Source organism: Cydia fagiglandana, chromosome 19 (assembly GCF_963556715.1).
Source record: "Cydia fagiglandana chromosome 19, ilCydFagi1.1, whole genome shotgun sequence".
Lineage (NCBI taxonomy): Eukaryota > Metazoa > Arthropoda > Insecta > Lepidoptera > Tortricidae > Cydia > Cydia fagiglandana.
The window spans coordinates 25001-30000 of record NC_085950.1 but is presented as its reverse complement, the minus strand read 5'-3'; the positions used below and the strand labels follow the sequence as shown (position 1 = coordinate 30000).

The window sequence follows — 5000 nt, the reverse complement described above, 5'->3', positions numbered from 1 at the left end:
CTCCTGTGTGACGACAACTGACATATACATATTATATATATAGGTATGTTTTTGGTAACGGATTATTCTTGTTATACACGTTTGTATGTAGACCATACCAACATATATACACGTTAATGATCCTTCCGCAGGTTCCCCTACGGAAACCTTGTTACGACTTTTACTTCCTCTAAATGATCAAGTTTGGTCAACTTCCCAGCAACGCCGACGGCCGTGAAGCCACCGCGTGTCGGTCCGAAGACCTCACTAAATCATTCAATCGGTAGTAGCGACGGGCGGTGTGTACAAAGGGCAGGGACTTAATCAACGCGAGCTTATGACTCGCGCTTACTAGGAATTCCTCGTTTATGGGGGATAATTGCAAACCCCAATCCCCAGCACGAAGGAGTTTCAACGGGTTGCCCGGGCCTCTAGGCCAAGGAGAACATGCTGATTCCTTCAGTGTAGCGCGCGTGCGGCCCAGGACATCTAAGGGCATCACAGACCTGTTATTGCTCAATCTCGTGCGGCTCGAAACCGCCGGTCCCTCTAAGAAGAATTTTAATACGTCGCCAGTGAGTTGCGCGACCGCGAACGGCCGCGCGCACCTAAATGACGACGCCTATTTAGCAGGCTAGAGTCTCGTTCGTTACCGGAATTAACCAGACAAATCGCTCCACCAACTAAGAACGGCCATGCACCACCACCCACCGAATCAAGAAAGAGCTGTTAATCTGTCAATCCTTCCGGTGTCCGGGCCTGGTGAGATTTCCCGTGTTGAGTCAAATTAAGCCGCAGGCTCCACTCCTGGTGGTGCCCTTCCGTCAATTCCTTTAAGTTTCAGCTTTGCAACCATACTCCCCCCGGAGTCCAAAATCTTTGGTTTCCCGGAAGCTGCCCGCCGAGCCATTGTAGTAACGTCGGCGGATCGCTAGATGACATATTTACGGTTAGAACTAGGGCGGTATCTAATCGCCTTCGAACCTCTAACTTTCGTTCTTGATTGATGAAAACACCTTTGGCAAATGCTTTCGCTGATGTTCGTCTTGCGACGATCCAAGAATTTCACCTCTAACGTCGCAATACGAATGCCCCCAGTTATCCCTATTAATCATTACCTCGGAGTTCTGAAAACCAACAAAATAGAACCGAGATCATATTCTATTATTCCATGCACGAAATATTCAAGCAGCATTTTGAGCCCGCTTTGAGCACTCTAATTTGTTCAAAGTAAAATTGTCGGCCCACCTCGACACTCACTGAAGAGCATCGCGATAGGATTTTTATATTGAACCGTACTTTTACATACGATTCACCGACGATATGCTCCGCAAACGTGTCAGTATCGATTCGGATGAATCGCACCGACAGTGCGTAGCACAAATGCAACTACGAGCTTTTTAACCGCAACAATTTTAGTATACGCTATTGGAGCTGGAGTTACCGCGGCTGCTGGCACCAGACTTGCCCTCCAATTGTTCCTCGTTAAAATATTTAAAGTGTACTCATTCCGATTACGAGGCCTCGTAAGAGTCCCGTATCGTTATTTTTCGTCACTACCTCCCCGTGCCGGGAGTGGGTAATTTGCGCGCCTGCTGCCTTCCTTGGATGTGGTAGCCGTTTCTCAGGCTCCCTCTCCGGAATCGAACCCTGATTCCCCGTTACCCGTGACAACCATGGTAGTCGCAGAAACTACCATCGAAAGTTGATAAGGCAGACATTTGAAAGATGCGTCGCCGGTACTGGACCGTGCGATCTGCAAAAGTTATCCAGATTCATCAAAATGTTACGACTTCGGACGCGAGGCCCTCCGCCGATTGGTTTTGATCTAATAAAAGCACTCATCCCATCACTGGTCAGAGTTCTGATTGCATGTATTAGCTCTAGAATTACCACAGTTATCCAAGTAACTGAGTAAGATCTAAGGAACCAAAACTGATATATTGAGCCATTCGCGGTATCGCCTTAATACGGCTTGCACTGAGACATGCATGGCTTAATCTTTGAGACAAGCATATAACTACTGGCAGGATCAACCAGGGAGCTGCCGTGTTCATGTGAGTCTTGTTTAGAGACACAAAACACTAGCGCCGACGCGTGCGCGCCAATATCATCTATGTATATTATACTACACAACACACACACAGACGACGGAGACCGCACGCGTAAGACACGAGTCGTATACGACACACGCCACCATTCGGATATACCGAAATCGACGTGGCGTATCGTAGACTGGTGGATATTTTACTTACCACTCTATTCTACCTGGTGGTACAGACACACACGCGTGCGTGCGTGTACCTTAGGTAGGTAGCGGGTGAGTAAAGCGCGCACATACACACACACATAGTGTGTGATGTTTCATAGCGCCGATATGTAATCGAACGTTCTTCCACGACCAGACATAAAAATTTCACTATTTTTTTTTTTTTAAATTTTTAGATTCTTTTTTTAACATAGTCGTTCGTTACGATTTATATCGCTCGCCAGGTATTATAGAGCCCTCAAAACCCTCACAACCAATACAGTATAATGAAACTTACATCAAAGCGTATCCCCACCACCGCTAAACCACTAACCGCAATTACAATTGCGTATTTGAAGGTTTCGCGATATGAAAACACCGAGAGAGAGTTTCAAAAACCGTATTACCGTTAAGGGTTATAAATTGTTCTTTGTTTTAAATCGGATTATCATCCGATCGATCCTCGCCACACGTATAGGAGAACACACTATTTTCTCGCAAATATGTTGTCATCATTCAAACCAATCGGCAACGTTGCGTCGTCTCGAATTGGCGATGGTGACAGACAATCTGCAAGTAAATACTGCGCGCGTTGTACTCTCCCCCGTGGGTAAGGATAGAATATATCTCCCGTCTGTCACGTTTCAATATTAAAACGCGTAAACTAGGACCAAAGTGCAAATAAATAATACAACGGTCGGTCCACACCAGCATGTGTAATATACATGGGTGGTGCGCGTGTGACCGCCGCGCTCCCTAAAAGCTCCGAGGAGCAGCAGTTGTTTCGTGTTGTTGTAGATACCTAAAACTAGGTAATATAGGGTACTTACATTTTTCTTATGATAAATCTTATAATACATATATTATAAGTTTATAAGTAACATAAGTACATACACCAACTTTAGGTATTTTACTGGAAAATTTGCTGCGAGGCTATAACCATTTCAAGGACATAATAATTTGGTTTGGTTAGGTTAGGTTAGGTTAGGTTAGGTTAGATTAATAAAAATAAAAAAATTAGGTTAGGTTAAGTTAAAAAAAAAAAACAAGAAAAAAAAAGTTAGGTTAGGTTAGGTTAGGTTAGGTAAAAAAAACAAAAAAAAAAAAAAAAGTTAGGTTAGGTTAGGTTAGGTTAGGTTAGGTTAGGTTAGGTTAGGTTAGGTTAGGTTAGGCTAAAAAAAAAAAAATATGGCGAACAAAGTTTACCGGTTGAATCACTTACTTACCTAATTGTTTGTTTATTTATTTATTTATATAGGTAAATAATAAAGGATCGATCGTATTGATTGATTGATTGTGTCGTCGAACTGAATGTGTCAGTGTCAATGATGTGACATATTCAGTGTTGCCAACTCGGATTTTGAAAAAATGCTAGACTAATGTCTAGATTATGCCAAAATTATGCCAAAGTTTATTGAAATATGCTAAAAAAAATGCTAAAATGTCTACTTGAAATTAAATACTTAAAACACATAAATTTATTCAAATTTTCCGCCTTTTTCTACTGACAAGATCTGCTTGACCAACTTTATATAGTCCGTCGACGTCCATCCGTCCAAAAAAGTAAAAAAATACATATGAAAATATGAACCACATAAGGCGATGGCGCATATTGTTGCAAGTTGGTGCAAACTTGGCTTAGACTAAATTATGCTAAATAATATGCCAGATGCTAAATGGAAAATTTTGGTGCCAAAGCAAGTGAAAATATGCCAGATCTGGCATCAATTATGCCAAGTTGGCAACACTGGACATATTATGTAAATCAATCAATGTCAGTCAATGCGAGGGGGGGGGGCTATACAGACACAACTCACCTTGGATCGCATTCGATTTGCGTCCGGCAGTTAGGTGGGTAGGTACATTTATTTATCTAAATTAAATCTGAAAAGTAATTTTAGGCTTTTTGCTGGTTAAGTTAACTAAATAAACTTAGCATCGATGACAAAAGAAAAAATCGAATGTGACTTGTTACAACGTCTGTAGAGGCCTTGACCGAAGAAAGGTAGAAACGAAATTTAATAATAATATGATTGAGTAAAAAGGAAGGGAGGGGGCTACTGCGTATAATAATAGAGTGTAAAAAAAATGTACTTACGTTTATTTTTATTGATTTTTGTGTTATTTGGAAGAGGTGCGCGCCGTGTGCAAATATTTTGAACGCCACACCATAAGACACGAAACTAATTACACATGTTTTTTTATTCAAAATTAATGAATATGATTTTTTTTTTAAATTTTTCTGTAATTATTAAGCGTCTATAATGAAACCATTTCCAAAAAAATGTCATCATGCCTATTCATAAGTCATCATCTTTGGATATTATTATATCTGTGATCTTTGGCCTACTTAAAAAAAAAGGAGGTGTATTTTTCTGTTTAAATTAGAGCAGCCGTTGCAGCCCGCCATCTATCGAGCATTGGTAAGTGAGTTTGTCTAATCGATTTGGCAGTGACCGAATCATCGATTTGTAACGATTATTGTTTTTATTTCCTAGCTTTTCCTACGCTAAACTATAAACAGCTTTGTTATTTTAAGTTAAAATACAAAGTATTTTAAAATGTTGATTCATGTATTACTTGAAAGGTAATTTGAGTATTAATTTCGATATTCGATGGTGACATTTCATGAAGCATGATAAGATGAATATATGATGATGATGATGATAATTTGCTATTATTTCATTTGAGCAACTTGATTTTGTACCGTATGCCACGCCGAATTGTAAGTAAAATGATAATTGTACTCGATGAGCATCGATTTTTAATCTGG

General features: G+C 40.5%; 1 non-coding gene across 1 annotated transcript; it reads right to left on the bottom strand.

The window, feature by feature from the left end:
• Window positions 1-114: 114 nt before the first annotated feature.
• LOC134674264 (small subunit ribosomal RNA) lies at window positions 115-2022 on the bottom strand. The gene has a single exon (XR_010099572.1). It is a non-coding gene; the product is annotated as a small subunit ribosomal RNA (ribosomal RNA).
• Window positions 2023-5000: the final 2978 nt, after the last annotated feature.